At 38.6% G+C, this 14,323-nt stretch overlaps 1 long non-coding RNA gene across 3 annotated transcripts in view; it reads right to left on the bottom strand.

Moving 5' to 3' along the window:
* Window positions 1-14,323, bottom strand: part of LOC140847343 (uncharacterized) — a 123,870-nt gene that overhangs the window by 88,740 nt on the left and 20,807 nt on the right. For all 3 annotated transcript variants that reach the window (XR_012127343.1, XR_012127342.1, XR_012127341.1), the window contains one exon: window positions 13,801-13,860. This is a non-coding gene — a long non-coding RNA (uncharacterized lncRNA). The remainder of the gene's footprint in view (window positions 1-13,800; window positions 13,861-14,323) is intronic.

A 14,323-nucleotide genomic window follows, 5' to 3' on the forward strand; every position in this document is an offset into this window, starting at 1 on the left:
TGTTCTGGGTGTCAAGGAAACTGCAGTGCAGAAAAGAGCAGAAAGCCCAGCCCAAATGGAGTTTCCGTTCTAGTGGGGAGAGAAAAACAAAAATAACTTAAATATAAATAAAATGTCAGGTGAAGACAATCGTGTTGAAGACATTTAAAATAAGGGAATGTGAGAATGACTAGAGGGGAGATTGCTATTCAAGTAAGAATTTCAAGGGTGGTCTTGCTGAGGAGGTAAGCTGTCAGATGAGCCCTAGCTGATGAGAAAATAGACAGCCATGTATAATTTTCAGAGAGGAGCATTGTCAGCAGAGAGAAGAACTAGTGAACAAGCCCCAAGGAAAGAACTAGACTGGCTAGTTTAAGGAACAGGAAGAAAGCCAGTGTGACTGGAGCGTAGTGACCTGAGGGAGAGTGTCGGGAACTGAAGTTGGAGAGGGAGAGTATCCCGGTCACGCAGAGGTTCGTTTGTAAGTCAGGGTAAACCATCTGGATTACATTCCAAGTTAAATGGCAAACCGCTGGAGGATTTTAACATGGCAGTGACATGTAAGAATTACATATTAAAAATATCACTCTGCTACTGTGGGTGAGTGAGACCATGGGGAATGGGAGCAGAGCTAAGTTAGGAAAGCATTCCAATAGTCTAAGCAGAATATGATTGTGACTTAGACCAGAATGGTGGTAGAAGAAATAGGAGGAAGTGGACACATTCTGAAGGTATTTTGGAAGCAGAGTTGAGAGGATATGTTGATGGATTCAATGCAGGGAGTTGGGGAAATAGGAGAAATCAAGGATTGTTCTAAGGTTTTTGGCTTAAGCTATTAGACAGATGGTTGTACTATTTGCTGAGAGCTAAAAAAGACTAAGTAAGGTACAGGCTTAGGGGAAAATCAAAGGTCTGTTTTTCATGTGCTAGATTTGAGTGGCCTATTTGGCAACCAAGTGGAGAGATTGTGTAGGATATGTCCTGATAAATCAGAAGCTCAATGGAGATATTAGGGCAGGAGACAAATTTGAAGTCCTTGGAATATGTTTGCTATTTAAAACCATGTAGCAAAATGAAGTCACCTAGGAGGTGAATACAGTGAGAACAGAAAAGTGGCCCAGGATTAAATTCTTGGAACCCTGCATTTTCTAGAAGTCCAATAGAGGAGGAGAAGCCAGAAAAAGAGACTGAAAAGGATAAGCCAGTTAAATAGAAGGAAAAACAGAAGTGTGTGCTGTCATAGAAGCAAACAGAAGAAAGTGTTTCAGTAAGTAGGGAGTGGTCAGCTATGTCAAATTCCGCCCAGTGGCTAGCTAAAAGGAACGTAATTAAGCACCATTAGACCTGACAAGTAATGTCAATTGTAAAATAATATATTTGATTTCCGTTCATGGTCCTTATTCTGTTATTGAAACTGAACAAATGTTATTAGAAAATACAACAGTGTAGTATTTATCAGCTTTGTAATTTGTAATTTAGAGTACTTTATTAGTCTAAATATTCACATTCATACCTAAATTTGTATTCTTTTTCCTAAGTGGCTCCCCTAAATTGTAAAAGTTTCTGATGCACAAACCCTGGACATATACATGTTGACGATAGATAGATGATAGATAGAGATAGACAGACAGAGATACAGAGATATACCATTTCTTCCAAACATATTCAAAGACAAATGAAAATGTGATACCTCAGTCTAATTTAGAATTCTTACACCTTTCACCCTCTCTGTTCAGCAGCTGGGGATTACTGTCTTCTTCAATTTAGTATTTTGGAGAAGACTAAGGATGGTGTGTGATCTTGTTCCTTTGTGGATAAATATTATTATGGTTCATATGTTTGTTTTTTATTTTGATGGGCTATAGAGGCTTGACAACTAGGATTCTTTATTTGTGACACTGTATATTTTTACCTGATGTGAATCTATTTTTATTAATTTTTACAGAACCCAGCGAATGCTTTTATTTTCTAGATTTAATGCCCTTCCTCAGATGAGACATTTTCCCATGTGTTTTTCTTCAATATTGTTTCTGCTTCATATGTTCTCACCCGTCTCCTAGTTGTTTTTATTTGCAGCTCCTTTCTATTGGACCTCTCCACCATATTTACTATTACCACTTTTATTATTTTCATTTCTCTTTTTCTCTGTGTTCTAGGAGCTTCCAAGCTGGTCTTATTTACTAATTCAATTTCCTGAGGTTTCATTACCACTTGTTACTTCCACACAATTATTTTTTCACTATTATTAACCTCTGAGTAGTCTTTCCTTTATTTATATTTAAATAGTGAGGGAAAATGTGATAGGAACTTGAATCCCTTCTGATCCCAGTCTCCCCAGGGAGAGGTCTTAAAAGTTATCTCCGAAATTCAATCTAATGTTCATAATATATGAAGAAAGCACTGAAAGGGGGTACTTCTGGGCAAGTGGAGAATAGGTTTCTGAGTGATGTTGTGTTAGGATTTTTTAAAGACCCTGAGGCTTTGGTAGGCCTTGCCACTCTGTTGGTCATCTGAGTAGCCAGGGAAAGACTTAAAAGGCAGGAAGTCCAGGAAACAGAACCCTAAAAACATTACCTGACACATAATCACATTAGTACCTTAGCCCTGCTTGGAGAGCCAAGAAAGTTGAAAGCACCACACCTCCCACCCAATGATTCTAGCAGCAAGCCCACCCATGGCCATCACCAGATGGTCTACCAGAATCTCTGGACAGGCTGATTGGTGAAGGGCTTTGCCTGATGAAACCAGTATGTAAAGACTGAAAGAGATGCCTCCTTCCTTAACTGCACAGACACTAACACAGGGCCACAAGGCTGATGAATAATCAAGTCAACATGACACCACTAAAGGAAACTAATAAAATTCAAATTACTGACCCTAAATAAATGGAAATCTATGAACCATCTGATAAGGAACTCAGAATAATCCTCATCAAGAAATTCGGTGAACAACAGAAAAAGACAACTAAAATGAAATTAAGAAAACAGTGTATGAGCAAAAAGAGAAGTTCAGCAATAAAACAGAAACGTTTTAAAAAAACAGAAATCTTAGAGATAAAGAATACAATGAATGAACTGAAGAATTCAATACAGAGCTTCAACAGCAGACTTCACCAAGCATAAGCAAGAATAGGTAATTAGGGAGGCAGGTCATTTGAAATTATGCAGTCAGAGAAGCAAAAATAAAAAAGAATGAAAAAGAGTGAAGAAAGGCTACAGGAATTATAGGATAACATTCAGAAATAATCTATGCATAATTGGAGTTCCCAGAAGAGAGGAATAAAGGGGCAGGAAGCTTATTTAAAGAAATAATAGCCAAGAACTTCTCAAATGTGGGGAGAGATTTGGACAACCAAGTTCAGGAAGCTAATAGGTCACTGAAAAATTCCAATACTAAATGATCTTCTCTAAGACACATTAAATAAAGCTATCTAAAATCAAAGACAAAGGTTTTTTTTTAAGTGAGAGAAAAAAAATTCTTTATATATAAGGGAACACTCATAAGGTGATCAGCATATTTCTCAGCAGAAACCTTGCAGGACAGAAAAGAGGGGGTGTGATATATTGAAAGTGCTGAAAGAAAAGACTGCCAAACAGATTGGTTTATCAATCACAGCTGCCTTTCAGGAATGAGCACAAGATAAAGACTTTCCCAAACAAACAGAAGCTGAGGGAGTTTACCATAAACCTGCCTTACAAGAAATGCTGAAAAAAGCTCTTTAAGCAGAAACAAAAGGACAATAATTAGTAACATGAAAATAGAAAACATACTTGTAAAGGTGAGTATATAGTCAAAATCAGAATACTCTAAAAGTGTAATATTGTGATGTGTCAATCATTTAACTCAAGTATAAGGGAATAAATACCAAAGTACTGAAAATAATTATAGTTACAGTAAGTTGTTAAATTATACACCCTGTAAAAAGAGGTAAACTGTGACATCAAACACATAAAAATGGGGGGAGTAAGAGAGTAGAGTTTTTGTATGCAATCTCAGTTCAGTTGTTATCACCTTCAAATATGTTGTTACATCTATAAGAGATTTTATGTAAATCTCAGGGTAACCACAAAGCAAAAACCTACAGTAGATCCACAAAAGATAATGAGAGGGGAATCAAAGCATACGATTATAGAAAGGCATCAATTCATAAAGAAGACATCAAAAGAGGAAAAAAGGAACATAGCAAAACATCCTGAAAACAATAAGATGGCATTAGATTTAGTAATTATCTATCAATAATTACTTAAAATGTAAACTGATTAAATTCTCCAACCAAAAGGCATTGAGTGCCTAGAAGGATTATAAAAACAAGACTCAATTATTTGCTGCCTATAAGGGACTCACTTCAGATTTAAGGACACACATAGGCTCAAAGACAGAAAAAAAATATTCAATGCAAATAGAAACCAAAAGCGATCTAGACTTATATCAGACAAAATAGACTTTAAATCAAACCTGTGAATAGGAGACAAAGAAGGTCATTATACAATGATAAAAGGGTCAATTCATTCAGAGGATATAACAATTATAAATGTATTGTACCAAATATTGGAGCACCTAAATATATTAAGCAAATATTAACAGACCTGAAGGGAGAAATAAATAATGGATGAAGGGATAAATAAAATGTGGTATATATACAATGGAATATAATTCAGCCCACAAGAAGAGGAAATCCTGCCTTTTGTGACAATGTGGATAGACTTTGAAGGCATTATGCTAAGTGAAGTAAGTCAGACAGAGAACAACAAATACTGCATGTTCTCATTTATAAGTATTATCTTAAAAAGCTGAACTCATAGAAACAGAGAGTAGCATAGTGGTTGCTAGGGGCTGGGGATGGGGAAAATGGGGAGATTTTGGTCAAAAAGTACAATCCTTCAGCTCTAAGATAGTAAGTTCTGGGGATCTAAGGTATAGCATGGTGACTATAGTTAACAATACTGTGTTGTATACTTGAAAGTTATTAAGAGAGTAGACCTTAGTTGTTATCATGATCAAAGAATGGTAATTATATGAGGGAATTGAGGTGTTAACTAACCTTATTGTGGTAATCATTTCACAATTTATACATATGAAATCATCACATTGTACACGTAAAACTTTTATTTGTTATATGTCAATAATATGTCAATAAAACTGGGGGAAAAAGATCTGTAGATGGAAGAAAAATGAAACAAAAAGAAACAGAAATGACTCAGAGAACAGGAGAGGAAAAGGAATAGGATGAGTAGAAGAAGGAAAGGAGGTGGAAAAGGGTGTGGAGAAGGAAGAGGACAAGCAGAAGAGGAGGAATGAAATGAAAAGGGGCAGCAGCTACAGCAGCTGCCCGCATTCCCAGTCTGAGGGGGTGGAGGCAGCAGGCGAGGAGGGAAGTGTTTTGCATCCAAAAAAAACAAAAAACCAAGAAGAAGATGTTATGAAATGAAATAGCTATGATCAGAAAGAGTTCTTGAAACTTAAAAATATGATTGCTGAAATTAAAATCTAATTAAAATATAATAATAGAAATCTCCTTCAAAACAGAATAAAACTAAAAGAAGGAAAATGTGAGGAAAAATATAAAGATAGAAATTCAATACAGGCTGTCGAATATCCAACAAAGAAGTGTTTCGGAAAGACAACAGGAGGGGAGGCTAGAAGGAACAAGAGCAAATTTCCTGGAGCTAAAGGATTTGAGGATTCCCAGTGCAGGAGCCCACTCTGTGCCCAGCACAGAATAAATGTTAAGAGTCCCACATCTCAAAACATCATTGTGACATTTCAGAACAGCCAGGGTAAGAAGAAGATGCCACAACCCTTCAGAAAAATGTTAGGTTATCTACAAAGGAATAATAAGCAGACTTACATCAGATCTCTCATCATCAATAGTAGATGTTAGATGGTGATGGAGCAATGCCTTCAAAACATGGGGGTCAATTTCTAAGCTAGAACCCTATATAGTTGAGAAAAAGGTGAAAATGAATTCTCAAATAAGCAAAAACTCATGTTCCTCTTAGAAAGCTAACAGAGAATATATAAGGGAGTAAGCAAAGGAAAATACAGAGCCAGGAGACAATGCAATCAACCTAAGTGAGCAGTGAAGACATTGTCCAGAATCACAGCTGGGCAGCAGGCCCACCAAGCATCATCCTACCAGATGAGTAGTTCAGAAACACTGTCTGAAGTCACTTCAAATATGCAATAAAATTGTTAACATATTACTTAAACTTACAGTCAAGAGAGGAGCCAAAAAGAGTGAAAAAAACCATACTGGGCTAAGTTTGGGCAGCAGAAAGTAAAGATGCATAATGTCCAACACCAATAAATCAAGAAACAGTGATGTATGCCAATTATTTAGAAATTTATCATTAACCAGAAGCAACAGTTAAAAGAGCTAAAAAGTGTATCCCTCTGAGGAAAGCGTTGACAGTTGAGAGACGACGAGCAAGGGAATGTTGTTTTCCATTTGAAACTGACAGTTCGGTGATGAATGGACAGGGTCAGAGTCAAGGAGGCCCAGTCAGGGCCTATTGTAATTGGTGAGCCAAGAAAGGTGGCAGTCCTGAAGTAGAGCATTGGCAGTGGACAGGGAAGAGAAGGCTTTGAGAGAATCTATTTGTGGGTGACTCTTATAAGTTGATGATGACTCCAGTGTTTCCAGATGGAGTGATTTTAATTAAGAAGTAAGATTTCTGTGCAGTAAGCAGTTGTTTCTGTTTATGCACAGCCCAGTTATGCAAGTACAAAAGTAGCTACACCAAGTGAAGAAGACCTCATGGATCCATCTTAATGAATTATTGATGCCTTCCAATACATTCTTTACATTTAGTAGCATCAGATTGTATAGCTCAAAAATTCCATGGGCACGCACAGCTCCAATCACTCCAAGTGCAATGGGGAAATGGAAAGAAAATGACTTCATAGAATTTTGTGAAAAGAACTTTTTTTGGCAGTGGTCAAAGTGGGGATAAAATCAGTTGGACTATTGTGAGGGAAAACAGGATTTTTTTTAACAGGAAATTTCAGCTCAGCTTGCTTTTAAATTTCTCTCTTGACCTAAGTAATCATGGACGATCCCACATACCTGTGTTCAACAGACCAATAATGAAGCAATGGTATGAAAATTGATGGTATTATGATATTTTTGTTCTCAAATTAAATGCAATAGCTTATCTCTGTGATTATGAAATTTAGAAAGGACATTACCAAAGAAGATGAGGCTGATGGAAAGACCATTAGCTCTGATGATGATCGTATAATCAGATAGGCTAGCTGATCATTTGTGCCAAGTGCTTAGAAAGCTCCTTAAACTAGAATAGTTAACAAGGTTGACTTCTGTATGTCTGATAGATAAGGCACGAAGTGCATTCCCACTAAAAGACGATTTTTTAAAAGAGATAAAGAGAAATCTAGCCTTCAAGTTTTAGAAGATGGATAGAGCACACATCTCTTCCCTCCCAAGGTCCTTTTGAAATTATTGAATAAATTTTGGCGGGTGAGGGGATGGGAAGGAAAAGCTATTGCTGTACCAGAGAAATCAGAAAGGCAGTAGGCAACGGACTAGAGATTTGGAAGTAATCCCCGGTGGTAGAAAAACAGAACACAAATGAAACGCGATTGACTGAGGAGACAAGATTGAAAACCCTAGCCCAAATCGCAGTGGGAAAAATGGAAGAAGCCATATGATGATAATCACAGAAAGGACGGCATTCGGAATAGCCAAGCCAGCCTGCCATGTCTTTCAGTCTCCTGCAGCAATATGCACAGCCTGCTGGTGTCCAGGGCTAAGGTGTTCAGACTCCCGAGAGTCCTCCCCAAACGAGGGAGGCAGTTCACCTGGAGGGGGTCTTGGTGATGATGTCAGGGCCTGAGAGGGAAGAAGGGCTTGCAGTAACACTGACCCTGCCTATGAAGCAGTCAAAAGTCAAAGAGAGGCAAATGACAAAACAATTAATATCTCTACCCAGGCCCTTGCCTCCCCGTGCAGAATAAGACTTTCCTCCTTTGGCCACTCTGGGGCATTCTATTTGTCTATGGAATCTGTGAAAGCCAAGCCAAGGAGAGAGGTAATTTCAAAAGTGCTGTTAGATTTGGGGTGCTGCAGGAAATCTGCTCTGGGCAGGCAAGCTAAGAACTAGCTGAGAAGAGGCTGAGCAATGGCTGGGCTGGGATTTGGCCTGGACAGTCTGTCATACATTACGTCACAGTTCACATCTACACCCTTAACAAATACGCAGGACATATGGGTCAGGACCAGGTGGCTGGTAACTGAGGATCCATTATCTTCAGACTTGGAGGCCTCCTTCTCCTCCTTGCCATCAAGAAGTTAAAGTGTGTCTTTTAAGTATGTGATATTACAAAGGAGAAATTACTATTCTTGCTCAAAATTTAGTTTGAAAAGCAGCATGCTCAAGAATTCCTCTTACAATCTTCCTGGTAAAGAATGTGGTCCAATGACCTTTTTTTGTTCCCCAAAGCACACTTTGTTTCTGGAAATGCAGATAAAGCACAATGCAGGGAAACTCAATCCTATTTTTTTTCCTTTAGATAAGGAATTCAGTAATCAGGACTTACCTGTCATGACACATGCAAACACTGGAAGTTCAGGGTTAAAGAGACCAAGGAGTGAACCTGAAGGCTTTCTTCTCTCCTTTTTTCTCTTGGCATGCCTCTAGGGAGTGCCCACTTCTCCAGGGAATGCAGGGGAGACTGGGAGTCAAGATTTGATAGATAAGAAGAGCTTGTGGTTATTTATAAAATCCACTTATATACAATAGCTTCTGAAGTGCTTGGGTGTATATATTGTGAGTTCTGCTTCTGCAGGGCAGCTTAGCATAAAGGTGGAGAGCTGAATAGTACACAGGCTGAATGTTTAGGTCAGGTAGCAATGATTAGGCCTGCTTTTTCTTGAAGCTTTGCATACAAATAATTAAGTGCCTTATGAGCACTCCACAGGGCCAAAGAGGAAACTATCACTGTCAGCAGTGATTAGGGACTGCTTTATGGGGCCGGGCTGGATTTAGGCAGGACCTTCCACAGTGAGTAAATTTCAGTCCCTAGCACTGTCTGAAACAAACTAGTCAGTTGAAAACATCTACAGCATTCTTCATTCAAAAGCATATTCTACACTCACTGCACTTCATCCTTTGAAGGTAAATTTTCAGAAAAATTCAGATGCTTTGAGAAGCTAAATCTGGTGGGGAAAAGTGAATGACCGATCTGGGTATTATTCTTTAAGTAAAAAATAATGACAAAATAATGAAATTAGTTTCATCTGTTCCTGGAACATTACTTGGGAAGGTGATTCTAATGTAGAATGGTTTAACATCACTAGGATAAGTGTCTTGTGTCCACAACGAATACAACAGAAAGCGTTGTACTATTTGGGACCAAGTGGTTTTCGTCAGCTGTCACTCCCAAGGGCAGAAACACATTACAGTGCTTATTATTCACCTATATGCAAGAGAGATGGATTCATAAGGGAAGAGGGATCTGGGAATACTGGCAGACCAGGAAGGTGGAAGGCAGACGCAGCACTGGCCCCAAGGCAAGACTCACATATCAGAGATGAAGTCTACAAAGATTTATGGAAAATTGAAGAGTTACAAGCTGAGAATGATGCTAGGTGAAAACTCAGGAAACAATTGTATAGAGCATGATTTCAACTACTGTAAAAAATACATATGGAAAAATCTGTCTTCATCTGTCTGTCTATCTGTCTGAAAGAAAAAGATGCTGACAAGATTGCTGAATTTCCCAGGTACTCCCACAGTTGTGCAAACTGGTAGTGGTACCAGATACCTGGGAAGATTGGGACAAAATCATTGTGATGTTAACCGGGTGGTATTATGCCCAGGAGGGAAGGAAGAAGGTTGTACCCCAAACCTGGGCAAAAGAAAAAGTAATTCAGGTGTTGCTCTCTGTGAATGCCTGTGGGTATCAGGTTCTTTGCCCCTCTTATCTGGAGTTAAAGGGCTTTCCAAAGGCTTTCAGTGTTGTGGAAATGTATCCTCCTGCACTTGTTGGGCCCTGGTGATGGCGTAAAGCAGATCAAGCTGTGAACATCTGGGATGGACTAAGAGACAGAATGGCAGTTCTAGTTCCTTGGATTAAAAAGTGTCAGTATTGGATTGTCATATTCAGATAAGAAATGCCAAATGCTTATGTGAACTTGCCTGGAGTTCACACTGCAAACCATTAAGAAGAAATTAATTAGAGATGCCCAGAAAATTTGCAGCCATTCTGGTTGATGTTCATTATTTTTAGATGGTACAAACACTAACAGAATTTTATTTTCGCTTCAATACTTAGTGTTTGAAGAATGTCTCCAAATTGGATTCTCTCGCTATCTACTCCTTTCTCCCTGGGTGCTATCGTAAACACTGTTGACTTTCTACCCAAAAGCCTTACCTTTCCCTTCTTCCTTGCTAGTCCAACCTAGGTTTTGTTCAACCTGTCAACTGCAATGTCCTTCCCCATACTTACGTGATGAGTTTTGATTGGACTTCCTAAGCCAAATGTTCCTCTTGATAAGTGCTTGGTTTGGCATAGGCGAGTGAGGTCTTTCTGGCCAATGAAAATAGGGGAAAGTTGCTGGAGGCCTTTGGGAAGGTATTTGTTATTAAAAAGAAACATAAGAGTGATATGGACTCTTGTTTCCAGAATTAAATGACCTAATATATATAAATGGCTTAGGACAGTAACTGGCACATGGTCAATGACTGGCACCTAACAACTCAATAAAATTGTCAGGTGTCATTGTCATTTTGTTGTTGGTGGTGTTGATACTATGGTAAATGTCTAGCTTTCTAGAATGGCTGTGATGTCCTAGATATGGTTTATGATGTGTGCACCGCATTTCTATCAATGTAGCTCAGACAAACAATAGCCTACAATGGAGGCACATAACCACAGGAAGAGTTTTGACAAAAGCTGGGAAAACCAAGCCGTCCAAGAAATTTTCAACTTTAACATGCAGAAGTTGGCCCAGAGCTAATAGAATGTAGGCATGTAGCAACAGTATTCCTTCCACTGTAGCCACGGAGAGAGCTATGAAGCACCCTCAGTAGGGAGAGAAATAATCTCACAGAACTCGTGTTTATTTTTCTTCATTCTCCATTTGCTACCTGACTCCAACCCCCAAAACCAAACCTTTCCACATGTATAACTTACATATTATGAATTGCTAATAATCACATGGTAATAACAAGCTTATAAGAGCTGAAATCATGAAATAATCTATTCTAGAAAGTGAAAACCTCAAATTCAATGCAAAAACATTTCAATTTCCAGATAATTTTTATTTTCATTCACTTATCTCTAATGTGAATACTAATGGAAAGGTTTAGAAATATTGGTATATTCAGGACACAAAGCCATTTTCTCTCTGAACTCTCAGGCAAGGTATTAAAGTATAATAAGTAAGAATATTAAGTATTCTAGTTTTTTCTCTCATATACATTTTTGAAAAATGTTACTTAATGTGAACAAAACTCATTAATGAGCAAGAAAACTTTCAGCACCAAAAATAAGATAATGCCCCACTAGTCCATGACTTGAAAGATAAAACTTATGTTAAAATATTAAGAAATGACATATACATTTATCTTGGCATCTATAAATTTGTACCTCTCATTATTCTTCAACTAAAAGAAATCCACTTCTCATGAGAGGGATGTCCAGCATGCTGTTGACAAGTTTCCATTTTCCACTATGTAGGAGATTGGTCCGGATGATGCTAGGAAGGGTCTGAACTGACCCTAACTGCTATCTGAATACTAAGTGTTAGAGTATGGGCCTGGCACTTTCTCTGCAGTCTTGTGCAAAGCTTCCCTCACAACTGTGCATCAGTTTCCATTTCTGTAAAATAAGTTCCTGAACCTGAAGGTCTCTTCCAGATCTAAGATCTGAAAACCCTCTTCACAAACTGTGACAGAGACAAATACTATGTGTTTACCACATAGTTTCATTTTTCTACAGGGTACACAAGACTACATTTTCCAGTCCACTCTTACATGTAGGTGGGACCACGTGAACCACTTCTGGCCAACAGAAGTGTTGCAAGTGAAATACACCACTTCCAGGCCTGGCCCTTAAACTTCCCTCAAGCAGTCTTCCACATTCTCCCTCTTGCTCCCATTTGCATGGGTAGAAGTGAAGCAATCAAGGATCATAGAAGAAGCCCGATCCCCAAGTTCATGGCTGGCAGTAGGGCTGCCCAAGAGAGCTTCCTAACCAAGAATATCCACATCATATTTTGTGCAAGTGAGAAATAAACCCATATTAGACTAAGATACGACAAGTGCAAGGTGGCATGCTACTACCCAATGAGCATCAGCTTGACTAATACAAACACGTATACCTACTTAATAGATGAAGTCAGATCTGCTGTCACAAACACTGACAGCAGGAGCCTGAACACAGGTCAGAATACCTCCCTAGGCTGGAGTTTTGGATATTGTTAAGTCCAACAAGGCTCTGAGAATAAAGGTAAGGTGATAGCACAAATGAAAAACAACATCTGGACATTTCATAACAGAGTTTTCTAGAGAAACACTTTCTACACTATATATTTTATAAATTCTAGTGAAAGTACATACAATTAGAGCATTTTCTACTTTAAAATCATGTGTACTTGGGTTCAACAGATTATCAATTTTGCAAAATATACATTTATCAAATCACCACTTCGTATATCTCAACTTCACACAATGTTATATGTCAATTGTTCTCAGTAAGGCTGGAAAAATATAATGTAGATTGTCTTAAAATATAAGCTACATTCCCAACATGGGGTTTATATATATATGTATAGATTTCCAATAGATCATGGACTTCAAAATTGTAAGCTCTGACAAAATTCCCTAGAAACCTGTTTTCAGAGGTATTCTTTCATAAATAGGGATGTCAGAATATTAAGTTTTTTGTGTCCTTACCTTTCATGATTTTTAAATACAATAATATACATTAAGGGTATTTAGAAGTATTATTTTATATCACTTATAACTCATATGAATGTTAAATAAAGCCTTCAAAATAACTTTTAAACGGTGCTTTGTAATCTCAATGTTTATATAATCAGAAATGGAAATAATTTAGAAATAAAGTTGATTAGTATTTATTATATGAAATAACATTCCAACCACTCACAGAATAAGCCTCAAAAATGAACTTAGTCCAAACCTGGGGAATGAGTAAATGGGGATTTATTGTACTCTCAGTCTCTCTACTTCTGTGCATATTTGAACAATTTTTTTGAAAGTTTTTAAAGGTTTTTTTATATTCTGCCCCACTTGATCCTGAAGTGGGGAAATGATCCTGGATTATTTGGGTGGTTTCAATGTTATCACAACAGCAGGGCAGGGGAGGGGAGGGAGACAGTGGGAAGATGTGATGCTGGAAGCACAGTGAGCATGATTCAACCATCCAGTACTGGCTTTGAAAAGGGAAGAAGGGGCCACAAGCCAAAGACTGTGGGAAACCTCTGGAAGCTGGAAAAGGCCAGGGACAGGATTCTGCACTAGCACCCCCAGAGGAATGCAGCCCAGCTGACACCTTGATTTCAGTGCAGTGAAACACACTTCAGACTTTTGACCTACAGAACTATAAGGTAATAATAAATTTGTACTGCTTAAGATACTAAATTTGTTGTAAGTATGTTCCATGAGCAATAGGAAACTGATACAGAGAGAAACATACATGTGTCCCCCTTCCTCCCTCCCACTTACGGAGGGCTGCAGTTGTCAGAATAATGGCCCTCCAAATGTGTCTGTGTTCCAGTCGCCAGAACCTGCAGCTGTGTTGTTACACAGTGAGGGGTTGCTTGTTAAATGAACTGACCTTGAGATGGGGAGATAGTCCTGGATTATCTGGATGGGCCCAATGGCATCATAAGCATCCCTAGAAGGGGAAGAGAGAGGCAACAGAGAGGTCAGAGTCAGTGAGATTTGATGGTGGTTTACGGCTGGCTTTGAAAATGGGTGAAGGGACCATGAGCCAAGGAGTGCTGGCAGCCTCTAGGCACTGGGAAAGGCAAGGACATGGATTCTCCCCTCAAGCCATCCCAAGGAGCACGGCCTTGCTGACACCTTGAATTTAGCCCAGCGAGCCCCATTTCAGACTTGCGACTTTCTGTAAGATAATAAATTTGGGTTGTCTTAAGCAACTTAGTTTGCAGTAATTTGTTATGGTAGCATTAGAAAACTAATACAAACAAAATTCTTGTTGACTATTTCTCTATGCTTAGCACTGTGACGGTCACTTAGATTCCAAAATGGTTTGGTCCCTACCTTTGAAATGCTCACCATCTGCTTGAGGAGACAAGGCTTCCACAAGGGATATAACAGATGATGGAGAGATTAGA

This window comes from Manis javanica, chromosome X (assembly GCF_040802235.1).
Source record: "Manis javanica isolate MJ-LG chromosome X, MJ_LKY, whole genome shotgun sequence".
Lineage (NCBI taxonomy): Eukaryota > Metazoa > Chordata > Mammalia > Pholidota > Manidae > Manis > Manis javanica.